We start from the raw sequence: 13,240 nt of genomic DNA, 5'->3' as shown, positions 1-13,240 counted from the left end.
TGTTAAGTGGAGTCGTTAAGTAGAATATACTAGCACGCTCTGCCTTATACGCCGGGACATTGGGTAAACGGTAAGGAGCGTATATATAGAAATAGGAGATGGTACGAGAACTTGCGAGAAACGGTCAGCGGTCGAGTTTTCCCTCTAGTGGCGACTGTGGGAGGTACAGGGTCATCCAGCGTTGCTTGGTATTGAATTATGTGCGGTGTTTCGCGTGATTACATAACGGATGTGTCTTTGTGTGTAATTTATTATTCAGTTGTAATTTGGAGAGGAATATTTTGTGTACTATGAGAGTGATTTCTTTAATAGTTATTATTAGTGTATATATATATCAATGGAAGTATACTTTTTAACGTATATAATACGGAGCAAGGTAAGAAGAAAGGAATAATAATAGTGAAATAAACGTTTAGTAGCAAAAAATTCAACGATAATGATAAAATTAATCGATTAATGTTAATTAATCTTAAATGAAAAATATATAAATATATAAGAGAGGAAATTACAGATTCTTGATCGCAGTTAACATGGAATAATTATAGGCACAGGAGTTGTTTTTACATTCGATTTTTATTTATTTTATAGAATCCTAGATTTATATTTACTTTTGTATGTCCAAAGTCAAATATGTTTATACTTTTTAAAAATGGAAACACGACGAGAAACTACCATAAACGTAGTATTGTGATAATGAAAATATAGTGTTAAATGGTTTTTGAGTTGGTGTCAGTGTTTTCTAAAATAACAACGAGAAAATGAAATATCTGGTCCCGTTTAAAAAATGTATGGCGACCTTGGTTTCGCCGTGGAAACAAACTATTTTTGAAATTTCTGGTATCGTCAATTTTTGTTCAAAACTTTTTTTTTCAAATAGCCGCAAGTGGCTGAAAAATCGTGCAATGCGATACAGGAAATACCCTGTGTATCTTGGGGATTGCACATTTATCGTACGATCGATCTGTGTTTCCGGGATCGATACGTTTGGAAAGGGCTATCGTGTTTGAAAAGAGCCATGCGAAATTTGTTCGTTGTTGAAACGTATATACAAGTGCTCGTGAACTATAGGTACAAAGTTTTTTACACCGATGGAACTCATCGATATATACGAAAAAGTTTTAATAAATATTCGAACTCAAACGATGATAAAAATATATAAACGGTTAAATTCTCCGTTTTAGAGATATTGAATTTTATTTTGTAAATAAATCTCAGATTTATCACTTGCCATTAATATCACTTACGGTGTGTGTAATACTATAAAAATCCTAATATATACGAAACGGTCAATTTTGTTTCTTTCAATAAGTTTTACCACCCTGTAAAAACTGCATGCATTATTTATAAATATTGTTTGTATTCAAAGGTTGATCTTCAGTTGTACCTTTAGGTATCGACTAATGGAATCTTTCTGTAGGTTAAAGAAAATAAGTAATTTTGTAAAGTACGACAAGTCAAAGAATTTTTCATTTTTTCACAGTGAATAATAGTTGTTATTTACGTAAATAATTTTTCCAATTGTCACAACGATTACTCAATGAAATTTCTTTTCTTCTGATGAAACAAGAACAAGGTGGTGGTAATTCTTCAAAGTTTAAGGAAAATGAAATTTGTTTAAACCGACACGAGTCTACGTTTTAAAATTGTGAAACTTTCGTTTAACGAATGTTTCAATTCGACAAGTTGGTTTAAGATCAATTTGTACGGACACCATTTTGATGGGCAAACTTAGAAGCGATGTTTCACACCATCGAATCGTTCATTAACGAAAACAAAAAGTACGAGTTTAATATATTTTAATGCTTTTCAAATTTATGCCAGTTCGACTGAAAAACAACTTCACTTTCGAAATCTGCGCTCGCAAGAAACTAGGTTACATGAATGCGAAATTATTCTCGTGTTAAGTTCTACGATACCCGTGACAGATGAATTTTCATATTCGTTGTAAACAAGACATTTCCTGTAATTTTATTAAAAATCAACCATCCTTATTCTCCAAGTTCACTCTACGATATATCGAGAAAATTTCCAATACGTACTGAATTTTTCAATTCACTCAAAAAAGAATGATCGAAATACGCAAATATTCACTAAAAAATAGCACTCTTTACATAATTCACTATTAAAGTTTCTCATCTATATACAAATCTGATTATTTAATTCAAAACTCTTCAATTCTTTTCGTACCCTTGTACACATCAAACATTCTCAATACAATCCACAAACAATATATATTCCATACATTGTTAAATCACCTTCTTAAATTTATATTTCCAATTCAAAGTCCATCGAGAATAATTAAACCTACACCTAATTGCAAAATAATCATTCTCGAAGTACGAGTAATTATCAATTCAATATGTACGTTTTCTTATATTCGAAACTGTACAGTGCTAAGAAGAAAAGCTTCTACAAGGTGTCTCAGTTGACATTGATCCATCAGTGGACCGTCTCTCTTGGAATTATCTATACATCTCGCGCAGTGCTTTTCAACGATCGTTTTTTCCGATTATCGGTGAAATGCGTCGAGAAGTGGCTCGAAATAAATTTTCGAACCCGGAGCAATATTCGTGAACGTGGTAAGACCCGTTTCAATTTCTACCCCCGGTGGTGAGTAAACGCAATTACGTGAAAATCGAATGTCGACGGATTACACGGATTCGAACTTTTCTCGATCCGCGAACGCGCGGACATCGATCCATTCCAATGTCTAGAGGCATTAGGGGGGACGTGATCGCGTTAGACGTCGCGACGCAATGCGGATCCGTGAATTTTTAAGGGCTGTCACATTCCAAAGTCTACGTGGGGTTGTCCTGGTTATCGACAGCTCGCCATCGGTACGCCTGAAACGTTTCTGATGATCGTAACACTGATTCGACTTTCCGCTCGTTTTGCGTCGTTGCACGAACGATTGATTCGTTTCACTTAGGTGAGAGATTGGCGCCTACGTGGTGGGGAACGAGAAAAGACGTAGGAGAATCGAAGAGGATAGAAGACGAGATAAAGTATAATTGAAGAATTGTTCTGATAAAAAAAAATTAATTTTCAATACTTTGGTGCAATGTTAAGAGAAATAATTGTTTTGTAATTATTGTTGTTTGTACTTTGTGAAACAAGTATTGCGTGTGACATGAAGTTTATACTTGTACTGGGTTGTTTGGAAAGTGATTTCGTTTTTTTTTTTTTTTTGGTGAACTTGAAACAATTTTTTTAGGGTGTGCAAATATTTTATTAAATTATATATTCTCCATTTTGGAAAACGAAATCACTTTCAGAACAAACTAATAGTTGAGGATGTGAAACATATAATTTACTTGTCCACTGTGAGTTGGATAGTAGAGGTTTGTAAATTTTTGTACGAGGGTCTGACCAATCATTGACCCGCACTACTTAATATATGTAAGTCAGCGTGTAAAAAAAGTTCTCGCGAGTTCTTTTTCGAGGATAATGGCACGTATGTGTGCATATGTACACTCGTGTATAATTATTCCATCTCTAATTCTCAACAGTTACTTTTTTCTCTCTTGTTCTCTATGTCTCTTTTCTCCTCTTTTTGCGTTTTCTCTTTTTAATTAAAATAGAAAGAATCTCGTTTGGCAGTTTACTCTTGGTCCTTCTTTTTCTTTTTTTTCTTTTTTAAGTTAATTTCTTTTTCAGCGAAGTATAAAATTTCTCTGAAATACAATATGAACGCGACACACTTCGTTCTCGAACAAATGAAAATTGTACGTTGCTCGAGTAAGTCACTTTCAATTTGCATAATATTAACATCTACTAATGCTCGACCGGTTCGTTCCATTCATCTCGTAGAATGCTCCGCAATTTCGTTCGCAACTTCAAACTTTTTTTCTTCAACGATTTAAGTATATTTCTCGTTATTTAAAACATTCGAACGAGTAAACAATTTTCTTTTTATATTCAATTAATATCGAGTACTTGTCCGTGAATATACGCAAGGGTAAAATAATATTATATATATTTATATGATATATATTATATAATCAAAATTTGTTACAATGGGTAAGTGTTGTATAACTTTTGAATGGAGGTCTACATATGTTGATTAGAACAAAGGATACATTCACCATCGGTGGTTCTAATGTTAAAATTATCCAGTAACAACACGCTACAATTCTGCAAAAGCACTCTGTATTCGAAGTTGACCATGCGAGATTCTTTCCTTACAAGAAAAACAAAAAGCAAAGAAAACAAAGAGTTATCATCGCGATAACGATAAATATTCTCTATCAAGCGCTGAAAGGCGATCGAAGCAGGATAAAACGCAATAATAATTTCCAAAAATTCCTACAGAAACAAAAAACATAGAAAATAAATAATTATCATCGCAATAACGATAAATACTCTCCACTCTGAACTCTAAAGCGACCAAACCGTAATGAATCGCAATAATAATTTCCAAAAATTCCTACAGAAACAAAATACACAGAAATCAAAGAGTGATCATCGCGATAACGATAAGTACTCTCCACCCCGAACTCTAAAGCGACCAAACCGAAGTAAATCGCAATAATAATTTCTAAAAATTCCTACAGAAACAAAAAACACATAAAACAAAGTGTTATCATCACGATAACGATAAATACTCTCCACCCTGAGCTCTAAAGCGACCAAACCGAAGTAAATCGCAACAATAATTTCCAAAAATTCCTACAGAAACAAAATACACAGAAAACAAAGTGTTATCATCACGATAACGATAAATACTCTCCACCCTGAACTCTAAAGCGACCAAACCGAAGTAAATCGCAATAATAATTTCCAAAAATTCCTCCAGAAACAAAAAACACATAAAACAAAGTGTTATCATCACGATAACGATAAATACTCTCCACCCTGAGCTTTAAAGCGACCAAACCGAAGTAAATCGCAACAATAATTTCCAAAAATTCCTACAGAAACAAAATACACAGAAAACAAAGTGTTATCATCACGATAACGATAAATACCCTCCACCCTGAACTCTAAAGCGACCGAACCGTAACGAATCGCAATAATAATATCCCCGAAAACTTTCGATCGTTCGAAACGGTGTACACTCGTGTTAAGGCAGAAGAGTGGGGCAGGGTGGTTGGGTGTTGCGCGGAACACAGTGGTTTCTCGAAAGTCGCGAGAACCCGGAGTTTAATACCTCCTGAAACTCTCGAGGAAGCTGGTCGAGGAAACGGGCCGAGCCACTCTGCCTTACCCCGCAAAACAATCAGCATTATTCCGGCGCAACAAGCTGTCCGCTTGACCGGGGCTTTCCATTGTGGCGAGGGGTACCACCTCCACCACCGGGGGCCCCCGTCCACGGTACCATTTACCCGGTCTACGCGAAACTTTTTCACCGTCGGCGACGCGCATAAATTAACGGCGCATTAACGCTCGTACGAAATTCACCGGCCGGTTATCCGGCAATTATTTTCGTTTTAATAACCCTTTTCGGGCGTGGTGAACGACGACTGAACGCCGCCACGGTTCGTATTTAATCCGCAGTTTCTTTGTTCCATCCAGCCACGGGGCCGTGGCACGGCACGGCTATTTTATAGGCAACTAAGCGGCTCAAGATCTCGGCCGAGGAGAGCGTGCAACCCTCCGAAGAAAACGGTCCACCCTCTTCCACCTCTGCCCTCTTTTACCTCTTCTGCTCTACCATTTACCCCCTCTACGTTCCACCTCCTCGCCACCTTGCCGCTTCTGCATAATTGCGTGTCCTAAAATTCAATTGAAATCTTAAGCTTCGTTACCGCTATAAATGGACCCCGAAAATTCCATCCCCCTTCTTCGTACACCCCCCTTGTCGCGACCGTGGTACACGATGTTCCTCGCTGTATCGCTAACAGCCCACGTTTACTTGGCTCGTCCATTTGCATGTAAATTATTACGGGACGAACACAAAGTTATGCAACTGACCCAACTGGGAAGGTGACGCCAATGGAAGTGAATGTTTCTTACACTGGGTGGAGACGCGGTGTTTTCTCAGCTAAGATTGTACGTTTTTTTTTTTGTTCTTCCGATCGGGAACAACGATGGGCGTACGGTCGTGATAGAAGTTCTCGATATTGTTCTAGGAAATTACTTTTATCGGTCATTGGATAGAAATGAACATTCACTTTCGGGTTCTCTACGTTTTGGAAACTCTCTTCAGAAATTTATGCACGAACGATACACTTCGATGTATACGAACCGTGAAATGTAAGATCGTGTAAATTTTGTTAATAAATTCGTTGTTAATAAATTCAACGTTGAAAAGTGCGAGATGTGTAGAATCGTGTAAGTTTCTATCGATAAATTTCGGTCCAAACGGTAAACATTGACGTTCCCAGTCAACAATTGAGAAGTAGTTCTAAATTTATTCCACTGGGTGATTTCAAACTTTCTATTTCTTCGTTCAACGTTTCACACTTCTCGTTGGAATTAATCGAAGTATCACCGAGACACCGTTGCAACTTCGACGATAACCGTTCAATTTCACCGTGAACGTTTCCGCGAGCGTGTTTCCGGTGAAGAAACAACCGGTTTCGTAAGACACTCAACGTGGTGAAACAACGTCAGTCTCCTGCACGAGCATTAAGAGCGCCACTAAATCATTACAGCGGGTTTAGCGGGTCGGGATTTGCATAGGCGCCATATGTACGTACGTGTGCACACGTATGCAACCGAGTGCAGCGTGCAGCGAATCGAGCGATTCGGGTATGCACTCCCTCCCACTTCTCGAGTGGATTCTTCGCAGTTGGAATTTCGAAGGGACGATTTGTTTTTCAAACAGGATGTCGGATTCGCGACACGATGTGTCGTACCCAAACCCGGCTACCGTATCAATTTTCTTGGTTAATTGTTATATTAAATTACGAGACAATAACGAAGCGCCTGGCTGTGGGCGGAGCGATAAGTTTCCACGGTAATTGTTTCGAGAAGACGAGCGATCGACCAGTTCCCGGTTAAATGATAAATTCCATTCCGTGAGTCGTGGGAGTTTCGAAAGTTGCGCGTCCTTCGGGAGGTATTAGGCGATAGGATGTGAATACACCAAAGACGCTGGACGAGTTATCTAAACACTAGATAACATTCTTATTTCGTGGTCGTGAAGTGTTTATGAGAATGGTAGGTAAGGTCAGATGGGACACTGTGGCGGGGTGTTTGGAGGTACGAAGTCGTGGAATCTTATTTCTGGGTGATTGAAAGAAATTTGTGACAACTGGGAGGTTTATTAAGATATCAGGCGATAGGATGTGAATACACCAAAGACGCTGGACGAGTTATCTAAACACTAGATAACATTCTTATTTCGTGGTCGTGAAGTGTTTGTGAGAATGGTAGGTAAGGTCAGATGGGACACTGTGGTGGGGTGTTTGGAGGTACGAAGTCGTGGAATCTTATTTCTGGGTGATCGAGGGAAATCTTTGATAACTTTGGGGAGATTAGATACGTAACGATACTATCGATTGTTAGGGTAGTTAGGTACCGAGTGTGTATTGAGCGTACGGTTTTATTTCGGTGTGATTGTAGAAAGTTTACGATAATTGTTGGTTGCTGGAGTATTTTGATATCAGGTCGTGCAATCTTGTTTCGATGTGAGTGTTGAAAGTTTATGAGAACAGTAGGTGAGTTAGGAGGGTCGTGATATTAGGTGTTTGGATACCGTACTCTAGAATCTTATTTTGGTGGGATCGTTGAGAGCCTATGATAACTGTTGGTTACGAGGACAGTAAATAAGTTAGAGTAGGGTGTTTAGGTACCGGGTCGTAGAATTTGATTTGCGATAGTAGAAAGCCTGTAGGAATCGTTGATAAAATCTCGGCCAGGTAATGAATCCCATAGAAACGGAAAGAAAGAGTCTGAGAAAACACGGGGCCGGGAATTAATTGTTTTCAAAGATTTCGGACTTTAGATTTTCTTAATAACCTCGGTTTCTTGCGCGTACAGTACCGTGACTGATGTGTCAAGGTGTTCAAGGTATCAACGGATACTAGGTGGTTTGGACATCTACATTAACAGATTTACTATTACCCGTCACACGTGCTATCCAGGATCTAATAGATCTCCTCTGCTTAACCGAAGATGTATCTGTACAGTATAAGCAACGATAGGTCAGACACAATATATTTTTCTTACATACTTACCAATATAAAAATTATATCGTACGGTGTCTAAAAAATAGTGGTCAAACTGCATACCATCGACAAACCTTCCTGCCCCAAACTCTCTCAACTATACCTTTTGCTGACAGTTCCTCCAAGCGCGATCTTGACAATCTTGCTCACAAAATGCCCCTCCACTTTCAAAGATACTACCCAACAATCACCCTAAATCGATCTCTAATTACCCGTCACGATTCACAGCCACGCGATCCATAAATCTACTTATCGTTCAACACCATCCAGATCAAACAATATTCAACCGAAAGGAATACCTCCACAATCCTCGGTTGACCTTGCGGTTAACCACTGCTAACCATACGTACCGTTCACCTACGTTTCTCCGATTCCTTCCCTCTGGCAAGATGAGAAATCATATCGCTCACGGAACGACCTCCATATTTTTCGCGTAACCGTACCACCGACCCAACAGTCGCCCTATATCGACAACCTTTGAGCAATCATCACCGGGCGATTCTTTCGGTGTCCTCCGGGTAACGACGATCGTTTATTCACGGTTCCCTAACCTCTCCCGGTTCAGGAGTGATCGATCTTCAGAGAGTTGGGGGCGTCGTTCGATTTCGCCAAAGGGGGCGGCGATCATAGGCGTTACAGGCGTAATCCGGTGTCTCAAGTCTCGGTGTAACTTACGATCGGCTGACAGTCGGTCTCACCTCGCGCGTCCATATGGTCGAGCGAGCAAATCAGTGTGTAATGGCCTTAACGCCCGTAAACTGCCGCGGCTAATCCGTTGGACCGCGCGGCAACCGCTCCAACCCCCCTCTAAACACGCTGCGACTGCGGAACATCGACGGGCTACCGTCTGACACATGCCGGAATTCAGTGCCGGCAGGCACCGTGCTGTATCGTGTATCCGGGGAACGGCCATGTTTGTCGGGTTAACTAGCCGGTCTGAGGCGGTTAAAGGCGACTGCCGCGGTGTTTGATGAGATTCGAGTCGTGCGGGACCGCACACACGGAACGCGGCCGGGATCGCGTGGAATTATGCGCGTGTGCCACGTGGGCTACCGATACGCCGGAAGGCAGCCAACCTACCTCCAGGAGGGGATTTCCGTCAAGACGATGGAGTTCCACGCATGAGACGGATTTGACGCGTTCGGGGGGTCGCTATGCTTGGAATTTTTCCCCCCTACTCACTGCTTCGACCATTAGTGGACGGTATAATGCTATTGTCGCAGGAGAATATAATTTGGGTTTGCTTTTTTCGACGGGTTTGAGCTAGTTGGAAGTGACTGTTGAACGATTCTTGGAAGAACTGGCATGGTTCTTGGGGTAAGGGCAAGTTTGGGGTCAGGAGCAATCTTTTTGGGGCAGTAGTAGGTGTATATTATTCTTGAGGGATTGAGGTTTTCATAGGTCTTTGTAAGAGTGACTGTCTTACTTCGTTTGAGATAATTGTGGATGGTGTGGTAGAGGAATTTGTAGAATGTTGACACGTGAGTGAAGATTGTAAAAGTTCAATATTGAGGGACAATTCTTGGGGTAAGGAGCAATCTTTTTCGGACAGTAGTAGGTGTATATTATTCTTGAGGGATTGAGGTTTTCGTAGGTCTTTGTAAGAGTGACTGTCTTACTTCGTTTGAGATAATTGTGGTAGAGGAATTTGTAGAATATTGACACGTGACTGAAGATTGTGAAAGTTCAATATTGAGGGACAATTCTTGGGGTAAGGAGCAATCTTTTGAGAGCAAGTAGGTGTATATTATTCTTGAGGGATTGAGGTTTCCGTAGGTCTTTGTAAGAGTGACGGTCTTGCTTTGTTTGAGATAATTGTGGATGGTGCGGTAGAGGAATTTGTAGAATGTTGACACGTAACTGAAGATTGTACAATTTTAATATTAAGGGATGATTGTTGGAGTGAAGGAAAGTTGGTGATAAGGAGCAATCTTTGCGAGACAAGTAGATGTAGTAGAAACTTGAACTTCTCAAAAAAACTGTTTCCTTAGAGCTCTCTAAGATAAAAAATCTTACGTTGTTTGAGACGATGTGTCTGTATGTCAAAAGATCCTTTTGACATTGAGACGATGTGTCTGTATGTCAGAAGATCCTTTTAACATTGAGACGATGTGTCTGTATGTCAAAAGGATATTTTGACATACAGGTCATTTTCGTTTGTGTAAAGCTTGTGAATTTTCTTCGGAAAATATTATTTCCTTTTCAGAATAGTTTCTACTTGGTTATCTTTTTTTTCCAACGACGTAATTTAAATAATTGAAGGAAGAAAAATAGATGTAACTTTTGAATCTCAGGAGCGCAGTTGCGCTAAAGTTATGCTACTAGTAAGATGTCCTTGTCTCTCGTAACCACTCAAAGATAATCTTTGTGGTTCAACGCACTATCCATAATATATGCACTGATATAGATTAATATGGGTCGCCGTGTAGATAGGCCCTCGAAGCAGAATATAGGTGTTATCGATAATCCTATTACTTGGTACTGTATAGCTTGTAACTTTTAGAAACTGGAATTACGAATTTATAGCTGCCGTAGGCGATAGCAATACGGAACGTTAGGTTCGGTAAAAGAAAACACCAATTAGATAATGTATTGATTCGAAAGTCACCGGTTTGAATTCTATTCTAACAATAACTATCTATATCTTACAGAAACGCAACTTTCCATTGATGCGGTTGTCCTGGGATAAGCGTCACGCTGTCCACCATAATCCTCTTACCGAAAAGGATTATTCCCTTTCTCAGCACAACTAGGACGAGAAACTCAACGATCTCTCTCGTCTAGGTGTTAGACGACGAGTAATTATTATCTTTACACAATCATCAAGATAGTCATCTACGAAACCTTACTTTTCTCACAATAAAGTATGAAAAAACTTCGAGATAAATGATCGAAATGTGTTACACCTTTCAGAAGTTATAATTCCCCTAGGGAACATCTTTCGTCGCTTTTAAAAGTCATCAGTTCCCCTTCCGAGTATAGAAGCGATTTCTTGAAATCTTCAATATTGTAAGATAATTATCAAAATCGAATCCCACGAAATGGAAACGAAAGAAATTGAACAAATTTACCGGTCGATCTCGCTTAACGATCGTTGTCCCGTATTTTCTTCTCGAAGATAACTCGAGTAGACAAGGATCCGAAATTTTGCAACTTTTCGAATGATTGCAAACGTGGAAGTTCGGTTTCGGAACGAAGTTAAAATTAAACGCGCGCGGAACGACGCGATTCGGTTCACGCGTACATTTCTAAATTGTCCGGTATCGGTGATACCGAGATTCCTCGATCTCGTGCCTTAAATTCGATAAAATCGAGAGTCAACGCGGGTTAAAATTAGAGGGTACGTGTCCAACTTCTTCGATGCTGGAACTTAACGGAGATCCGAGTTCCCGCGAGTGGGAAAATTTGAAATTGGAGTGGTGTAAATTGAAAGCGAAGTCGACGTTGGACGTGAACGCCATGATTTGGTCTTCGAGTGGATTTGATAAAATCGGAGCCAGTGTGGACCAAGTCGGAGAAAATTGCACGTAATTTCTCCCGTGAAGTTTCTTCCAGATTGAACCGTGATAATAATCCTTAGCGGACTGAATTATTGCAAACAATTCCCGGTCGACGTTCGTTTATGGTTAATTTAATACCTACAGGGAACGTAATAACAGTACCGGTTCCAAATTCTCCGAAACTATTTTAATATCTATCATTTGCGATTAATTTTGTCGTTTATATCGCGTTTGAACGTTCTTAATTTTTTCAATGCGTCGTGTTTTTCGTTTATCGTCGATAATATACTTTGACGATAAACGACAATATCGCAATGGAAAATATACTGTTCGTGAAATAAAAGGTTCACGTAGCAGAATATTCGTATAGGAGAAGGTTCACGTTGCACAATATTTGCACAGAACGTCCACGTGGAAGAATATTCGTGTAATAAAATATTCGTACAATAGTAGAATATTCATATTATAGAAGGTTCACGTAGTAGAGTGTTCATATTATAGAAGATTCACATAGAATATTTATATTATAGAAGGTTCATATAATAGAATATTTATATTATAGAACGTTCACATAGTAGAATGTTCATATTATAGAAGGTTCAGATAGTAGAATATTCATATTATAGAAGATTCACATAGTAGAATATTTATATTATATTATAGAAGGTTCATATAATATAATAGAATATTCATATTATAGAACGTTCACATAGTAGAATGTTCATATTATAGAAGGTTCACATAGTAGAATATTCATATTACAGAAGGTTCAAATAGTAGAATATTCATATTATAGAAGATTCACGTAGTAGAATATTTATATTATAGAAGGTTCATATAATAGAATATTCATATTATAGAACGTTCACATAGTAGAATGTTCATATTATAGAAGGTTCACATAGTAGAATATTCATGTGATAGAAGGTTCACATAGTAGAATATTCGTATAATAGAACGTTCACTCTTTCAGAATACTCGTATAATGGAACGTTCACACGACAGACTAATCGTACAATAATTCACATATAACGGATGCTCGTGTAACGTCGATTTTATTGTAATTTACTTTTCCGTTGGATGTTGCTCGTCGAAGACGAAAATAACAACCGTACCGTGGGCAAGGTTTCGCGAGCACAGATATGACGTTATTCCGGGAACGAATATCGCATTGTATCACGTGCAGCACGATAGACGTTTAGATTCCAGCTTTACGCGCGTCCCTCGTTAAATGTTTCATTGCGTGGTAAAAGCATGTTGTTAGGAGTTGGTTTCCTTGAGCGCTTTTAGCGACCGCTCGCCCATTTCCCTCCGGTTTTACAATCCGTTTCCCCATCTGTATGAACAGATATAGTTACCCAAAGCCGGAATCGTAACGATCTCTAGTTCGTTGGCCAGCTAGCCGAAAGAATTTCGCTACCAAAATATTTCCACTGCGGAGTGGAGAGTGCAGTCCTCGGTTTCGTTTAATGCGAACCGTGCATCTCGAAACTCCCTACGACGTTTAGTTTCATTTCGTTCGGTTCTCCTCGTAAATTTCAATCGTTTACACTCGATGTTATACCGTTCGTGATGTATCTCGTGTCGAATTATCCAAACTACCTTAACCGAACAACATTAGTGTAA

At 39.2% G+C, this 13,240-nt stretch overlaps 1 protein-coding gene across 4 annotated transcripts in view; it reads right to left on the bottom strand.

Moving 5' to 3' along the window:
• The window catches only part of LOC143145813 (nephrin), a 586,636-nt gene that overhangs the window by 50,319 nt on the left and 523,077 nt on the right, over positions 1 to 13,240 (bottom strand). The window lies entirely within an intron of this gene.

This window comes from Ptiloglossa arizonensis, chromosome 4 (assembly GCF_051014685.1).
Source record: "Ptiloglossa arizonensis isolate GNS036 chromosome 4, iyPtiAriz1_principal, whole genome shotgun sequence".
Lineage (NCBI taxonomy): Eukaryota > Metazoa > Arthropoda > Insecta > Hymenoptera > Colletidae > Ptiloglossa > Ptiloglossa arizonensis.
This window is presented reverse-complemented; position numbering and strand designations above follow the sequence as displayed.